At 41.4% G+C, this 18,703-nt stretch overlaps 1 protein-coding gene across 6 annotated transcripts in view; it reads left to right on the top strand.

Moving 5' to 3' along the window:
- LNX1 (ligand of numb-protein X 1) overlaps positions 1-18,703 on the top strand; it is a 121,830-nt gene that overhangs the window by 29,825 nt on the left and 73,302 nt on the right. For 3 of the 6 annotated variants that reach the window (XM_064710397.1, XM_064710394.1, XM_064710396.1), the window contains exon 2: positions 11,794-11,940. The exons of 2 other annotated variants lie outside the window; for them this stretch is intronic. The gene's annotated coding sequence lies outside the window, so the exon portion shown is untranslated. Of the gene's footprint in view, positions 1-1,156; positions 1,392-1,793; positions 1,955-11,793; positions 11,941-12,474; positions 12,580-18,703 lie in introns of all 6 variants that reach the window. One more of the 6 variants, XM_064710393.1, reaches the window with a different exon arrangement.

Raw genomic sequence — 18,703 nt, 5'->3', positions numbered from 1 at the left:
GCTTCGCAACTGTTCAGAACTTTTAACCTTTTTTCTGTAAGTCACCATCCCCTATCTTTTTTTGAAAGTTCATCTTTTAAGAATGTCTTTCATGTTGTGCATGGAATCCTGTACAGATCCATGTAATGCTGAGTTGTTCTGGAATTTCTTGTGCAGATCTAGGCTCCTGATCTCAGCTGCTTAGCTTGCAAACTCTTTGATGTGCAGACTGTCTGTGTGGTTTTCACAGCACAGTCTACTCTGACAGTTTTTAGTAGGAGAAACTGGCAGAGAAGGGCTGCAATTAGGGTAATGCCATTATATTGCATGTTGTTGTAGTGTAGAGTATAGATAGCCCTAATCTAGTAACTGGCCCCAAAACATAATAAGTAATGGCAATTTTTATAGTGACCATCTATTGCCAAGATGCTCAGAAAGGCTGGAGTTTCCTAATCTTCAGTTCAGTGATGTTAAAGATATTTTTTTCCTGATTCTTGAGGAGATACATTGGCGCTATAAAGGAAATTTTTCAGTGAATTTGCATCCTACTCATCTTGTAACCTCTGGATTTCACCTTCTGCCTTGGTGGTCTGGGGGGGCAGCCCCAACATCAATTCTGAGTGTACTTTCATCTTCCTTGTACTACACTGCACAGTCTGGAAGGTATAAATTAGACATATTCAAGTATTTGACTAATGTACTGAGTCTATTTTCAGCAGAAAAGTCAGTAATTTTCTGTTAAGCAGAGGTGAGTTTGGATGTGCTTTTGTTTGTGTTTATTCTCAGAAGTATTTTTCATTTATAGTATGAGCATCTCCCCCTCAAATTCTTCTCCTGTTTTCTTTACTGTATCCTGTTGTAATAGTCCCTTTGGAAGGTCTTTTAGAGAGTATTTTTTTACAGACTCTGAAAACTTCCTTCCTGGCATTTGCATTCTCTCTTCAGATGTCAAAATCAAAGATAATGGTCCATTGCTGGTGTTTTGGGAAGGGAGGGGTAGGCAAGGGAGTTTGCAGTCTCTACACACTCGTCAAGTCAACTTACTTTACGTGCAGTGTGAGGGACTTAGTGTGTACCAACAGTAGCTCACTGTTAGCCAGTACAAGAAGCAGACATTGAAATTCAAGGCAAGCATTTTGAAAATTGTCCGTATTTTCTGATCCATTTCCCCACATAGAAAGCGAACAGATCTTCCAAGGAACTTTGTGAACGTGGTGCACATCTAAATAGGAATGGCGATTCTGTCCGCAGGGCATGAATATAGACTTGTTCTGTCAGCCCCAGGGATGCTCTGAACAACTGCTGCAGTCTGAAGCCTTTGGAAGATAATAGTAATGCCCTTCATTTACCCTTAGTGGTATCTCATCCAATGTACAGTGTCAGCACCAGCTCCTAGCAAAGCAGCACAAGAGGTCAGTAGCAGGAAGCACAGGTATGTCATCACTGTCCTGTGGTGGTTTGGGTTCAGCTCCTGCCATCACACCATACATAGGAATAGTTTGATGCCTTTGCTGTCCCACATCTGGAATATTTCAGCATATCTGGTCTTCAGAGGCCGAAAACTACAACAGAAGACGTTGCATCAACATTATCAACAGAGATTCCAATAGATGAGCTGTAGTACAAGTGTGTGCCTGGGTTAGACCTTGATTTTCACATTTTCAGAAGTTAAACACACTCAATAGATATTCTTCAGAAATAATTATCCAAAAAAAACCCACACAAAATATTCAGAACATCACCAGATACTGAAAGCTGAGTTTATAGTTTTGTAATGAGTTCAGAAATAATTCTTATTTTCTCTATTTTTTAAGAGCTTTCTGTGGTTTTGCTGCAGACCAGAATACACTGAAAGGGGAAGTGCACTACAACAATGACCCAAGAACAGGAGATTTCTAGAATCACAGAATATTCTGAGTTGGAAGGGACCCACAAGGATTATCAAGTCCAACCCTTAAGTGAATGGCCCACACAGGTATCAAACTCACAATCTTGGTGTTATTAACACCGTGCTCGGACCTGAGCTAATAAGTCAGCTAAATGGACTTCTGAATTTCTTTTAAATAGCTTCGATGGAGTTGCCACTTCTAAAGTGTTTCCAATGTATAAAAACAAATGTTTTCTCAAGGAGAAATGATATTTGAAATTATACTAACATAATTTGAAATTATACTAAGCATTCACATTGTAGACCACAAACAAATTCAATACTACTGCTACTAGTACTACTATTTCCTTTATGAATTGCTGAAATGTCACTCAATCTTCTGTTGAATTTTATATATGTATGCTTTATATATAATGTGTTATACAGTTACACATTCATTTGTTATGATTTTTTAAAATAGACATCATCTGAATACACAGTGCAGAAGACAACAATAGTTAAGCAATCAGATCCTTTACTGCAGCATAGAAAACAACTGGTGTTAAACAAACAGATGACTACCAAAGTCAAGGAATCTTACTCTAGATTCATGGCTGCTGTGAGCTTCAGAAGATTTTCTTGCTTTTTGGATATTTAAGACCACTTTACCATTATAGGAGCAAGAGCCTGCATTTTAGTTAGACATTCTCAGAGAGAGTTTTCTCCCAGTGTAATGCTATCAGTCTTTCATCTCCATGTGAAAGCTTACCTGCTTTCACCAAACTTGTTTAACTGCTGTTGAAAGCCCCTGTCATCCGTCAGAAGTGGTTGAAATTGTTCCTCACATCCAAAAGTCATTGTGGGTTCTTGGGACTGACAGGTACACAAGCACCATTGCATGAGCTGCTTAAAATATATTTTCTGTCTCATGGGAAGCAGAAGTGCATGAAAGAAGGGAGGCCTTGCTCTACATGGGAAAGGTCAACAACCCAGTTGCTCCTCTATCCACTATTTTCAGGCCTTTGTCTTTGTAAGTAGAACAGTTAAGGACAGAGTAGCACTTGCTCATTTCAGTTTTAGGTTACATTTCTGAGATAAAGACCTTCAATTATCACCCTCTCCGTTTGCAACACGCATTGCTAACAAAGTTCTCTGTACATGTATAATATGTTATATTCTTCATTGGCCTGGGTGTCCTCTGTGGCCGTGTTCCTTCCAACTTTTGTTTCTGGTATAATCTGTACTGTATGGATTGCACTCTCCATTCATTAAATAAATTAGCAATGCAGCAGTTAGCATGTTAGAGGAGTGTGCTTAGACTGATGCTTAGCTCACTTAGTGAAAGAGAGTTATCTGTGAGATGCGCACTATTCCCTGTTTGCCGAGCTTGCTGGATCAGTACACAGTGCCCCAATCTCCAGGCAACAACGTGTTCAGATTCAACGTGCTGGGCTGCTCAGGAGCAAGTGGTTGAAAAATTCTCACTGCCTTTGAGGTACCCCCTTTCTGTGTGCTCTTTCCCAGCAGCCCCCTTTCATGGTTTGCTGTGTTGGTATAATAAAACTTGCAGTGTGTGTGATCAAAGGAACTCTTGCATTCCTGAAGGCACACCATTCCTCCAGTTGTACCAATTAGTCCAGTAAAAGACACAACCTTTCCACATGCAGAGAAGATGCCTTGCCTCTTTGAGGCAAGAGCAGAGTGCCCATAGCATCCTGACTCAAATTTATGTCTTTGCAAGTTCTTGCTGTATTGATGGAAGCGACACACTTTGTAAAGCATGCCCTGTTTTAATTAGCTGGATTGCACAAGCTTCAAACTCTTCAAGGGACAATCCAGGGTTCAGTGCTGGGTTTTGTCCTCTGATGAGAAGGCAGGCACCAGTGCAGTAACCAGGCAGATCCCAGAGGTCTGTGGGCCCCCTGCCTGTTGTCAGAAGATTTCTGCAGAACATTTCAGTTTGTGCTGTGTGGAAAAAAAAGACATATGAGTGGGTAACTGTGAGACATGCACAGCTATTAAGGCATTTTTTTCTCCTGTATGGAACACATCTGGGTCTCTTCAGAATTTCCATGACTGGCTCAAGCCAGCACTGAGCCTTTTGGCTGCAAGGTGTTGCAAGAATTGCAGAAGACTGCAGTTCCTTGATAAGTTGTGCCTGTGTGGCCTACATGGAGTACTTACATTGATATTAAAAATTTTACTTGCTGAATTATTTTGCAAGGCCACCTGCAAAAACATGACACTGATGCAGAAAGAATGATGCTGAGTGCCATTTTTAAAACAGTGCTGCAGAGATTGTATTCCAGCCAGCCCGTGTCAGCATTCCACAGGTCAGCACAAAATATCCATGTTGGTTTTGGACTGACTACATACCATGGAGCTAAACCCTGTACTGGCTTGTAATATATACAGTACTAAAAGATGGAGAGATTGAATAGGTGTGGCTGGGACAAAACATTCTGGCTCTTGGGAACTGCCACAACTGTATTTAAAGCAACTGCATGCAGACGGGGGTTAAGAAGTAAATGTGGTCCAGATTTTCTTTGTCAGGAACAAATTAAATCAGCATGGTAGAGGATCCAAAGAGAAATACATTTGGAAATGCTTATATGCTGAAGCTAGGAATCTGGGTAATAAGTAAGAGCAAGTAGAATTTATTAATTATCAAGATAGATTAAAATTAATTGTCTCATCAGGTTACAATGCTAGAGGGCTCAATATGTTAGAATATTGTATAAGTTGTTTAAACAACAGACCAAGGGTGACAAAAGAAATTGTGTGAGGGCAACGACTCTGTCTATGACCTGGTGACATATATCTGCCTTAGAACTGGGAAGTGCAGGATCTTAGGAAATGCAGCACAATAAATGTGCTGATAATCAAGGTTCAGCAGTGAGCAGAGGTGGGCAAAGGTAACATAAATCACTGAAATGAATCTGAAGACAGTTTGAGCTACTATTGCATGTGGGGAGGCAATTGTGTAATTATGGGGAACTTGATTTGGCACACCTGCTGAAAGTTTCTTTTAGGTACTGGTGAAACATCAATAGAATAGCTTTAAATACTGGATGATTCTTCTGCAAAAAAAAAAGTTGTTAGATCTAGAGTGGAAAAAATCTCCTTTTAGGTAGCCTGATAGATAAAAGTTAATTGATCCACTAGACTGGAAATCAAGTGCTGTCTCAGGAAAAACTGATCATGACCTGGTTACATCTAATATGCATGAAGAGAATATAGTCCCAAACCAGAATCTACACACATGCTGATTTGAAAAGGCCAGTTTCCCAAAGCTAAGGACTGCCCTTAATAAAACTGAATAAGCAGAGGCATGGAGGCATAAACAAAACTGAAAGTTTTTCAAGAGCTTAATAAATGGACAAAACATTACTAAGACATTATGTATAGCAAAAGAGGACAGAAAGTAGAAATGGACTTATTGTTCTGTATAGATGTGTTTGAACAGGTATCAGTTTGTCCACATTTATGTGTATATAGGATTGCATAGGTATACATATCTACAGACACTTGTGTGGGCATGCAAACACGGTGCTTACATATTTAAATAAACTCTGTGGCTGTGTATTGGGAAAATAGGCTATAAAAGGGAGATGAATATCCATTGATATATATGTTATTAAGTATGGAAATTACTAGTAACACTTAAACCAAAATCTACTCTTGGCAAGCAAATTGTGTTCTGAAGAGTCTTAAATTTACATAAGGAAAAACAAAGTAGCAATGATGTGGGCCAGGCAAGGGTTGTAGGTACTGAAACTGTTAACAAGAAATGTATAGATGGCTGAAATGTTCAGAAAATATTTCTGGTTTATGTTTTGAAAGAAAGAATATGGTTTGTATATATCATGTGAGGAAGACAAATTCTTTTCCAGCCCATCTGCAACTAAAAAAATGTTAGACAACTCCTACTTTGAGGAATCAGCTTTAAGGCAGCAGCCCCTGTTTTGTGAGCAGCTATGCATTCTATTTTTCTTTCTTAAATTGGCTGAGAAATTTTCTGGCTCACTGATAAGAGCTTTTGATAAATTTGGGAACATTGGAGCAATCTACCAAGACTGAAGGCATGCTCATTTTTTCTTTTGCCAGTGCCCCAACGGCACAAACAGGATAATTCTGATAACAGCATGGCAGCCAGCCTGACCTCTCTTCCAGCAAAATAATAGAGAAGCTGATATGGGAATTCAAGTATAAAAAACAGGACTGTTGTTAATGGCAGCCAATGATGTTTTCACTGAATTCAGGTCTTGTCAGGTAAGCTTGGCTTGCTTCTTTAATGTAAGATTACCCAGTTGGTTAAAAAAGTAACTATAAACCTAATGGAAACTAAAAGTCTTCAGTTTGTTATCTACCATAATTTGATCAAAAATGTAGCATTTTGCATTCTTGTTTAAGAACATATCAGGTGGCTAAGGGCTGGTGGATCAAAGGAATTGTTGCAAAATCACTCTGAAAAGAAATTTTTTAGTGAGATTCCATAGCCAGATCCAGACTCAGACCTCTTTTGGCAATGTTCACTACTTAGTCTTTCAGGAAAAACATGGAATTACTCACTGATTATGCATGGCACTAGAGAAAAGGGAATCTGAGTTGTCTCAAAAGTGGACTTCAGACAGAAAGAAGTGTGCTTTAACATGGTCAAGTGTAAAATTATAAACCTGGAAACTGAGAACATGTATCATATGGGGGAAACAGTTTCAGAAAAAAAATAGAGACTTTGGAAAGACTTTGTAGACCTTAATGGACAGCCTTAGAATATAATCATAGCTCAATAGGAGGGCAAAGTATCTGGTGTGTTCCTTGAGTACATGTGCAAAGGTCTGATTTTGTCTGTGTTTATTGTATGTATGCATATGGACAGGCTCATGGAATAACATCAATCCCATCACAGGCAGCATTTTAAAAAAGGATTTTAAATTAGATGAGAATGCAGAGAATAGCAAAAATCTTACATGAGGGCTAGCTAATACACCTGCTATATTGGCAGGTCTCTACCACAGCCTTTTTGTTCCATGTGAAAAATAGATGAGGATGTTAGTACAAATATAACACACGTAGAGGTACATAATTCAGATACCAGCTCCTTCATCTTCCCAGGAAATGCATAACATTATTGCCAATTGATGGCAATAATCTGAGGTAACGTCATCAAATTAGCAATAAATTATCCACATGTTTTTACATGTATGCACAATTAATTCCCAGAATAAGATACCAAAGAGACCAGTGGACTCCCCACCTTTTGGTTCTTCTCAGCAGAGTAGACTGCCTTTCTAGAAAGATTCCCTAAAGGATTAAACCCAGCAGTGTGTTCCACAAAGGGATAGAGCAGGGTATGTGCAGCTGGTGACATGCAAGGGGTCAGACAAGATGACCTCCATCTCTCAACAAATATTGAACTCTTCAGGTATAAACCTGGAAAATTAATTCAAAAGTGGAAAAATATACTGGGCACACTGTATATTTGCACATGCTTAAAGTACAGAAATTTCACTCCACCATAAAACATTTCCTTTACTGGGTCTAACAAAGTATGGGAGAATTTGTGAGATGCTCTTTATTCCAGAGACTTCTTTGATAATTAGGAGCAAGTCACTTAATTTCTGTGCCTTGATTTACCCACTTCTAGAGAATGAATCCCAGCTTTCCTCAATTCCTCTCTTCATGCTGGAGAGACCTCTGGGAGGAACTGCATAAATGTATTCTTCCAAAAAGGCGCAAATAATCTGAAAACTCGGGTAAGGCACCACAGGACTGATGTTTCAAATAGATCAGAGAGCTTTCACCCTGCAGAAGGTACTCATGTTACCTTGGTCAGCAATCCATCTGTACTGTGAACCTTGATGAGATAAATATAATTGTCCTCGGGCTGGTTATGTAACGAGCTTGCTTTGCAATTTAACTAATGAATGTGTGGAGTCAGATTAATCTTCTGACTTCAAAAATTTCTCCCAATGGGAAACATATAGGCCCTGCCTATCTGTGACATTATCCTCTTCCTACAGCCAGAGTGATTTGGCCACTTGAATGTTTGTTTTGCTTATGTATGTAAAGCTCATGTGTTCACAGATTTTTCTCTGGAAGAGGGGGAAGGACCTCAAGATTCCTTGAGGTTTTACAGCTGGGTCTGTGGGCTTTCCAAGTCAAGGCCATTTGGTGGGATGATTTTAGTTGCTGGTATGGTACAAGTTGCTGGTTTGGGATTTTTTCCAGTAGGGCCATATTTCATCCTGTGCTCCCTTAGTCTCTGAAAGCAGTCCATTTCAGAAAAATAGTAGTCTGGTACTATTGTTGGTTCATTAGTTGATGTCAAGAGATTATTTTAATCTTGATATTTTAATTTCCTCCTTATGCTCTTGTTATCCTTCGCAGGAGCCATCTAGAAAATGTAAAGATACTGGATACAGAAGATCCAGTAAATGCTTATGACAAATGAAACATGACTTCTAAGAGTAACATACATTTTGTAAGAGCTTTGCCAACTGTAAATTATACCAAGTGGGTCAATTTTGGAAGTCAACTTCCTAGTTAAACTGTCACACAGTACAGAATTGCTATTTAATATTGGTGATTAATGACTGCAGAGTCCAGTCTAATTTCCAAGCAGACTGTCAGTGGCACTCAGTAATCAGCAGAGTCCAGAGTACAAGTGCTTGGCAATCCTTTTATGCTTTGTGATCCAATTCAGGTTGCTCATTTTCCACAGAGAGGAAACAAGAGAGGGAACTGATATGAAAATGCTGGCCTGAATGCTGGAGCTGTGTCTACACTTGATTATTCCCCTCCTAGGGTTTTTTCCCATTCTTCTGTATGCTTCTACGAGCTGAGGCGCAATCCCATGGGAGAACATTGGATGTGCATGTGTCCTGCCATTTGGAGGTCAGGAGAGACAGTTTCATTTGGGGGACTCCAAACTCCTCCTGTCTCATCATCCCCACCACTCTGAGGTGTGACCCACAGCTCTTGCTGCTCCTTTCCTGGCATCATTCCTTCTCACTGCTGCTCCACTGAGTCACAGTTCCAGCCAGGTCCACCTGTCCCCTTTGTCCTGGTCCCCATCCCACTGTCCATCCACGGGGGTCAGGGACAAGGGTGTATTTTACAATGGTGGGTACATCATAGAAATCCCCAAGGAATCTCTAGTGCTGTTGAGTACTTGATAGAGACAGTGTGGCTCAGGCCCCTGGCAGAGCTGTGTGGGCAGGAATGTAACATGCACTGGAGAAAGCTCTTTTATTTCCTCCTTTGTGAGCAGTGTGCTGCCTGGCCTGGACCAGGGACTGGGAGAGAGTGGTCAGTGGCAGGCAAAGAGCTGACCTGTCCCCTGCCTCTTCTGCCCTGGTTTCATGGAGCTCCACAGGAGGATGCACAGGCCTGTGTGTCTGCAGGACACAGTGATCTTTTCAACCCAACACAGATGGCATCCATTACAATTTTATCAAATAGCATTGATTGCTACAGTTTCCCCTAATGTGACATGACTAATCTTCTAATGTAGCTTGCACACGGTGTACTGCCAATACTTTCAATGTATGCTGAAATCATTTAGATGAAGTAAATAAATAAGTCTAATACAATAGAGTTTATGGCATATTGTCCTCCTGGAAATAATTTCAGTGGTAGTGAAGTATGGAATATCTTCAACTTGAAATGTCTGTCCTTATCCCTGTATCTGCACAGCTTGAGATACGTGTACAGATTTATTTTAAAATTAAACAGCTAAATACGTAACTTTTTCCTGCCTCCAATGTATGAATCTATACCAGGAAATTAGAAGTTTATCAAACAGGTGTCAATGCACCAGTCAGATCTATGATACCCTGTCATTTTGGTGCAAATTAATGAATTGTAGCAGGAAAATGTTCTCTCTTTTTGTGATGTTGGTGAAGAAAATCTGCTGTAGGCAAAGGAGGGAACTGATAAATAATACAGTGCACACGCTGTAGTTTAAAGGAGGTTCTTCTATGTTCCTTCCCAGCAGATGAAAGACAGGTTTAGCTAGGATCTTCCATCAACAGGTGTCAAAGAGCTCACCAGCAATTTGGTTCAGAGCCAATAAATAACTCACCTTCTAGGAAAATAATTTGCCTGGTATACATAAAGAAGTATAAATGCCATTCCAGAGTGAAGAATTTGGACAGGAATGAGTGCCCAAGGGGGCTGTTTGTGTGAGCAGGAGAGCAGAGAGCCTTTTGTCTGAGCAGAGATGTAGAGAATTTGAGTGGAAAGGAAAACAGGAAAGCATATCATGAGATAGGAAAGGCAATTTAAGCAATTCAGTAACATTAGCGTGAGAACAAATGAGTTTGAGCTGGCCCTTAGTCTGGAAACTTAGAAAAGCCTCCCAGCAGTGGGAGGGAGGGCAAACTTGGCTAGTTGCTAGGGTGGAAATTAGGTCTGTAACTGAGCATCTGATGTGGTCACTTGTGACAACAGGGCTCTGGGCTTCCTAATCTGGGGCAAGCAGCCTCAGAGAGACCTCCCATGTGAGGAAGGATTTAAACACAGGCTTTGCTCTGTGGGGATGTATTTGCTAATGTTTAAGCTTCTGTAGCTTAAGCATGTTTTTAAAGTACATTTCATATGCATAGTTCATTTTTGCAGACGGCTGACGCATGAGGCTTGCATATCTGGCCTTGTGACTGCCACGGACATCTGGTCCCGTGCGGGCTGTGTCTCTCCATCCTGCACCCATCCTGGGGGAAGAGCAGCAGCCCCACAGTGCCCCAGATCCAGCACAGCGCTGCCTGGCTTTGGAACAACTGTACAGTGGTAGGCTGGCTTGGCAGGAGCCCATCCCAGGTTTTCTTGAGCAACTTGGAGCTGAGCTGCTGTGCTGTCAGGGCAGAAAAGGCAAATACTACTGCAAGGAAGCATCCATCCAGCTAAGGGTATGGCTGTCACACTTGCTGGTAGGACTTGACGTGTCCCTTGATGGTTTCTTTAAATAAATATTTATCAAGAGATTATATAGTCACAAATAATGCTTTTAAAATGTTTGAAGGGAAACAAACTTGTGTAAGAATAAATTGGAGGCCAAGACCTGGTGGCCATAGATGTTTATATTGAAGGCTGGGGATTTCCTCCTGCCTGTTTTCATGGTACACTGCAGTTGCTTGATTCAAGTCCATCTCCAAAGCTGCTTTGCTTCCTGAATAATACTTCCTTCCTTAGGAACAAATGCTTAAGATGGCTGAAATCATTGCATTTATTAGTGATTCATGTAGTTGTAAGATCAGGGTTTCTTTTCATGTATTGAAAATTTTTTTTGAAAAGAAGATCTTTTTTGCTGGTGCTGTTTTTTCATTCAGCTGTTGCATCACAGTGTAGCAGCATGACACCTCATCTACAGTACAATATTTTATCCCCTTCTTGGGTGCTTTTTAAACTGAAAATTACAGGGTAAGAGGGTTTAATGCAGCCTTAATTTTGCAATGTTCAGAAAATTAACAGAGCTTGTTAACAGACAGCTGATTCTGGAGTTTACAAATTGCTCTTACATGGTTCAAGTGTTCACCACCAAGTAACAGAACAGGAACAATACAGGAACAAGCTGAAGAATCAGATTCCAAACTACAGATTCTGGATTAGTACTTGTGGACCCCATCTTCCTTTTCGAAGGGGAAAGCCAAAGTGAATCTTCTGTCTTGAAGCAATTTTTAGGATGGTCCACTTGTATTTGTTAGATTTGAGCCAGGTTGATTGTCAGGTTAAAAGAAGAAAAGAAATGCAAGGAAGAACCTGACTGAAAATGAACTTTGGTATATGCCGGAAAGAAAAGTAAAAGCTTCAAGTTACACTGTTGTATGAGCAACCTGCAGACGCTTATCTGCCTGCGGGAGACATGACCGGGAGGGTGTGGCCTTTTAAACCTTAAATTGCTCAGGTTTATGCAATTCAGCTTTTCTGTGCCTTCTGTCATGCCACAGGCCTCGCCGTGTGACGGGGGCAGCAGCGCTGTGTGCCCACAGAGGGGGCTGAGCCCCGGCCCTGCCCAGCCATGCCAGCCCCTGCCTGCTGATTCTGCACCTGCCCCTCGCCCTGCGGCGCGTGGGAGACACGGCAGGGCCACACACGTGAGTTCAAAGCTTGCATCTTCCTTTGCCCTGCTCCTGCTTTTCCCCTCGAGCTTGCTGTGGGTTCTTCCAGAGGAGCAAAGGTGCCAAAAATGCTCTGGTAAACAATCCAGCCCTGTTTAGTGGTGGGGGAGTGGGTCCAAACCTCAGCCTGCACACTCTAGAGTGCCATGCAGCCAGGCAGTGATAAATATCTACTGTGTCTGTCATTAATGATTCAGCTTCCCCACAGCCTAATGCAGAGTTTGTTTTATGTAACATACCCGTAGGTTGCTGTTCGTCTTGGTAGGCAGTGTTAAAATACCACTTACATACATACATGCTGGTAGGCAAAACCACTGCTTAGTTCAGAGCCTTTTTGTTAGCTAGATGTGCTTGGGTTTCTGTCCTCCCTGTTGCTAAGAAGGTCAATTTCTTCAGTAAAGTGTGTTGAAATCAAAACAATTATTTGTGGAGAGGTGCCATTTGTAGTGCAGCTGCTTTAGCCCATCGCTTTATTAATCCTCTGGAAACCCATTTCTTCCCCTCCCCCAGGTTAAAACCCACAAAGTCTCGCTGCAGCTGCAGGAGGTAAATTGAGGCTACATTCACCACTGCTGTATCTTCCTGCTTGATTTTATGCATAGAACTGCAGCTGAGGTGAGAAAAACAAGAGAACTTGATTTCGTTTTTATCTTTAACTTATGCTCTTCACACTTAAGCTTACACTCAGTTCTTTATTCAAAACATCTTGTAATTCAGTACCAGTATATGCAGCGGTTGCAAACCTGTGAATATATATGAATAGGCATAACTTCTCATAAGTTTTATTTCTATCCATAAGACTGATTGTTCATGTGAGAACATGTAAATTCACAGTGCCAACTCAGAACCCAGAACAGCAATGAAGATATGTGGACATCCTCACTCAGCAGAATGTATACTTAGAGTACTCACATGTTTAAACTTCCTAATGTTTTGGGTTGTTTTTAATGACCAGGGATGGACTGCTTGCATCAAGCTCTTAGCCACTTTTACATCTGCCAAAGAAAAACACAAAACCAGAAAAGGTGCATATTAGACTTGTATGTCTTGTTCTTCTATGGTGCCTGATAACTAGGAAAGGCTTCCTTCAACAGCAGGAAAGGCAGGATAACCATAGGTGACTGTTCTGGGCACCATGCAAGGCACTTGCTTTCCCACAAACTTTTGTAGAAATGGAGCTCCCACCGCCCAAAACAATTTTCATTTGCTCACTCAGATTCACACAGAACAACATCAAGGCAGTTCCATCACTTCATTGAAACAGCAGTGTCTCTTATCTGCTGTTGCTGGAAAAGCACAAATGCTGATCTGCAAATAAAAGCCAGAAATCCCTGTCAGGAATTTGGAAAGCTGCTGATGTGTGAGGAGTTGTATCCTCAATACTCCCATCTACTTTCCTAAGACTGAAAATTCTTCCTAAGGAAGTGATCTGTTACTAATTTGCTATTTTATTCTTCCACCCCAAACCTCAGAGCCTACGTGTATTTTCCAAAGATATAAATTGATTCAATCTGGGAAATCTTGTCTCACTGTTGTCTTATCCTTGCCCCCTGAAAATACTCTCCCACTGCTAATTTCTCTTCCTTGTTTGTGGTCCTGTAGAAGTGTCCTCCCCTTTGCTCATGTGGGCTCTGCTTTTGTAAGGGTGTTCCAAGCCCATGTGTTTGAACATTAACTGCACCAGGACTTCGTTGTAGCACAGAGTTGGAAAGAGGAATGTTCCTGGCTCTGAGTTGTGATCATCTTCTAGAAAAGAAAATTGAATTGTCTTTTGGAAGAGGTTTGAATGTGCTGGCATCTTCCCTAGCATAGCTTTTCTGTAGTAAAATGGAAATAAATTTTGCACGCAGGATGAGATGATAGATTAGCTCCATTTCACTGCAAACCAGGAAATCAAGCAGCATTGTTTCCAGAAGGAAAGTAAATTAATACAGGCTTTCAAATGTAGAGGGTCTCCTCAAGGCTGGCTGCTGGAGGGAAGCAGTCTGGTGTTTCTGGAGATGTCAGCCTTGTGTGCAGGGCTGGGTGCTGCCACCTGGCTCCTCCTTCTGTCGGGGCACAGGGAGGCCTGTGGCTCATTTGGAGGGACTCTGTGGCCAGAGCCTTTTGAGGGGGTAATGAGACCCCACTCCTGTTAAAGGGGGACACTGGTGTCCTGCAATGCAGTCTGACTGAGCACTTGTTTGCAGCTCTTTCACAGAAATTAGAAGCTGGGATGGGCATATATGCAGTTGATCTTTCCAAGGCTTTCCCTAAAGGCTCAACGTGAATCTGCAAAAGCAATCATTATCTGAATCATGGGATTCAAAAGGATTCAGCACAGAAGACAAACTTTCACCTTCAAAACATGTTCAGGGAATGGCTGGTTGGCAGTTCCTGTTGTGTACAACTGCTTCCCATTGTGTACTGTTCTCATCCCACTGAGTAAAAATCAATTCCTCCTTTATAAGGAGCTAAACACTCAAACTTCCTACCTATCTGTTCATGGAATCCTCTCATTAGTCCTCCAATTTGACTTTAATACACCCACAACATTCTTACTGAAACAAAGATTCTTGATAAAATAAATAGGTTTTATCTGCCAGAAATTTGTTATTAAGGAATGCTTCCAATTTCTCTGTCTGGATTGGTATATCTTTCAGAAAATGGCTTGTTTGAAAGCAGATAAATTTTGATTGATTTTAGATATAATTCCTGGCAACTTTTTGCTTATCCTTTCCCCAACCTTTTGCTTTCCATGCTTACAGCTACATGGTATAGATTGTGTTAAAATGCTGATGTTAAAAAAAGTATAGGTGATGCTATTATCTTATTTTGTTTCCTACTACAAATCTGATTTAGTACTATATATTTCATAGTATCAGTTCTCACAGGACTTTACAGGTAGAACCCAGTGCTGGAAAGTGTAGCTTTGGGTTCTCATAGTTTCTGAGAACTCATCTAATCACACTACTGCTATTTAAAAGAATATCTCAGTTTAGATCCAGTCAAAAAGGGTCTGAGGCACCGAAATAAATATGACTTGTAGGAGGAATTTCAAAGAATTAAAAAATCCCCTTGCCTGCCTGCACACAGCAGATAACATCTGATTGTGAGAAAGGATACAGGAAGCAGGACAATTTGAGCATGTAATTCCTAATTGGTTTCTCATCACGGGACTAGACAGCACACAATTGGTCTCCATACCCACAGAACCGGTTCTGGAAGCAGATATTAACTCAACCACAGACCTAACTATATTTCCCAGGCTGGTGTCACTATTGTGTCCTGGCTGACAAAACCTTAGTAAGCCTCTTGTTGTTAAGGGGAATATTACAAGGCCATCAGCCACACATGCATGTTAATTAGCAATGGGCTTTGGGGGAGTTCCCATGAGGCCCCAATTAAAGCAGTGATTAATCAAGTCCAGTGAGTAGTACCACACTCAGGGATGTTGTTTCCCAGCACTGAGCAGATGAAGACAGAACCAGGCTTTACAGGATGTGTTTTGGTGTCTGAGGGTTTGGTCACTATAATAAACAAAATTTACTTGCTGAGACTTTTGTTGGGCAGGGAGCTTAGTCATTATCCTGCTAAAAAAAAAGATGCCCTGGAACAGAAACTATTGCACAGCCTCATCTAGAGAGATCTGCTTCCACTCCTGCTTGAATACTTTAGGTTTACCCAGTCCTTTCCATTTTAAACAGATCTATAAGCTCTACTGCACACCTGACTCCCAAATGAGCAATAGGACTACCAGCAGACAAAATGGGCACTGTCAGCATACTTTGTAAGAGAGGTCTGTTCAAGAGCCAAAATGTAACTTGTGTCAGCCCCATAAAACTGACAGTCAGACCACAGTAACTGGGCTGCTGGGTTCAGCCTCTTCAGTGTCCAGTTTATCTCCCTCTTCCCAAGAGTACATTTTTCTTAAATGTGATATTCAGTACTCAGCAGTGCACAAAATTGTAAGGTCATCAAAGTTTCTTTCCCTTGTCCACCAAAAATTTCTATTTATGGCTGCATACTGTGTGTTTTCCCATCTTTTTGAAGGCTTCCCCTAGGCTGTACCACTCCCCTAAGTTGTTCAAGTTTACCTGCTGACTACCTGACCAGGGCTTGTGCCCTCCTTTATCCAGAGTCCTGAGTGGGACTGGGCCCCAGCAGTTGTGACCCTGGGACTGAGTGGCAAGGAATGCTTTCAGATTGTGTTGTTTTAAACAGCAGAGTGTCACTGTGCCATGCAGTTCTTCAATAGGGACCGTTTTTTCTGCTTAAGATTTGTTTATTTAGTCATTTTTGTGGACCCAAGTAGCAGGAGGAGGAAAGAATAAGATTCAAGTATAATTTAAGTTATAGACAATTACAGACCTATAATTTTAATTGTATATAGTATATAATATTTAACAATAATTTTCATTATTTAATAAGGTATAATATAATAATTACATCTAAATCATAGTACAGGAGTTAGGTGAAACATAAATAAACTTGAGATACAGATGATTAAATCCTTGTTCCACTGAATTTGCCTAATTTTTCCTTTGAGTGCAACGAGCCAGAGGTTTTAACCCAGGCATTTGCTTCTATTATTTAGACAAGTTACTCTAGGGAGCCAACTGCTGCAAGTTTCTGCTGTCTCCCCTGCAGGTGCATGTCCATAAAGCAGAGAATGCAATCCTAGAAGTCAGGAGTTTGTGGGGGCTTTCCCTCAGATCAGGTCTAAGAGCATCTCTGTGGCCACCTTGCTGCACAAGGATTCCTGTGACAGAATCTGGGCACTGGCCCCACTGGCATGGGGACAGCCAACTCCCCTTCCCCTGCTCACCTACCCAAGTAGGTGCTTCTAACCATGTGGGCTGCTTCTAAAAAAAGGTCCCCACAGGGTGTTGTGAGAACTCATTAAGCAGTTTGCCAAGTATTAAGAAACTCCTGCATCAGAGAAGCAGTTGTAAAGGCACAGTGTAATTAAAGCACAGTTTACTTTATTATGTGTTATTAGCAGGGTTATCCATCACATGCTCCGTGCTTTGTAGCTATTAAATGTTATCTCGTGGTCACATGTGAGGAGATGCTGTGTGGTCTGAGGGTGGCAGGTACCATGGCGTGGGAGCCAGGCTGAGGTGTAAGGTTTCAGTGTCCTGAGGGGAAGAAGTCTTCCACTTCTCTTTTGTGCCCTCTTCATCTGCTCCTTCTTCATCCGCTCCCTCTTCTCTCCCCTCTCTGGGAGGGTAGTAGCATCACCCACCTTCCTTGCTGACCCACTTGGGGCCCTGGGAGAGGATTGCAAAAACAGATTAAGATTTACTGTGAAGCTGTATTAAGTTAAGATTTTCACAATCCCATGCAATTTACTCTGCCTATTGTATTTTTATTTTAAAGTTAAGTAGGGCAGCCTGCTCAGAGCACACGTGGTCTGCAGTGCCCATCACAGAGACACAGCAGACACACCTGCAGCAGGGACCAGGGACGCTCTCCCCCTTGCAGCTTGCATGCTGTACCTGTTCCTGGCTTACTGGCATCTTAGAAGGCAGCTGGGACACGTGGTTGTCCAGCCACAAAAATACAGTTCTGTCATCTGCTCAAATGGCTGAAAGCAGCTTGAGGTATTTGTGAGGCTGCCAGTGTTGGCAAAGCCAGCCGGAGCAATCAGCCAAATCGGAGTGGAGGTGCACCTTTTGTTACATAACTAGCCATGTCATTTTGTAATTTACTATGTGAAATGCCAATGGCATTTATTATGTCAATTAGGATGAGCATATGTTTAGGAAGCCCTTGAGGAGTCAATCATAATTGCTCACATAGCCTTGCTTCCACCACATGATTGACTTCCTTTGAGCAGGTAGACTGTGTGCCTTTGGGAAGCAGTTACCCACAGCCTGCCCATTTTGCTACAACTCATCTTCGCTCTTGGAGTCTGAGCTTTTAGTTCTGGCATAAGTCTGGGCTTACTGAGCTTTGAAAAGAGCAAGAAACAGAAGTTACTACCTTAACCATCAGTATTTGACAACTAGAGGCATGCCAGCAACAAGTCTTCTTGGAAGTACTGCTTTCTACTGAGGTGAGTTCATTCCTAGGACATTTTCCTTATACTAAGGAATACTTAACCTGACAGATATGTACTGTCTTACTCAGATCTTCTCTTCACTCAGATCTTGTCCAGCTGTTCCTAATATTGTCAGTACTTCTGGGCTGATTTTTTTTTTTTTTTCATTTTAACATGCTGAGTAAAGTTTTGTATCCATGAAATCATCAGAAAGAGCAATCCAGGTTTGCGTGGGCATGTGAGAGACAGACAAAACAGCCAAATATATTTCCATACATTCCTAACAGGCATTTCAGCTACATAATTCCACAACACAAAACTTTTTCCAACATTGGTTAATTCCGTAAATTCCAGCATGAGCCACAGAGAAAAAAAATTCTTTTCAAACAGTCTGGTTCTGGTTTTAGAAGTTACTTTGCGTGCAGGAGCAGTATGACATTGCTGTTGGGTCTCACAGCTTGAGCTACAACTTAAAAAGTTGGGGTTATTCACCTACTGTACTGTAGCAATGGATTTTTCTATTCAGTTGGAAATGCCTTTCATCACTAAAGGCTCTGCAAAGTACTTTGATTGTTATAAGCTCTGAGAAAGACTTTTTGACTATTAATAACTTTGGAAGAACAGCTGTCTTAAAACTGGGGCCAGGCAGAGGAGAGGTTTTGGAGCTCCTGTTTGTGGTCTCAGACACATTCTGTACTGATGTGCTGAACTTTT

This window comes from Zonotrichia leucophrys, chromosome 4 (assembly GCF_028769735.1).
Source record: "Zonotrichia leucophrys gambelii isolate GWCS_2022_RI chromosome 4, RI_Zleu_2.0, whole genome shotgun sequence".
Classification (NCBI taxonomy): Eukaryota; Metazoa; Chordata; class Aves; order Passeriformes; family Passerellidae; genus Zonotrichia; species Zonotrichia leucophrys.
This window is presented reverse-complemented; position numbering and strand designations above follow the sequence as displayed.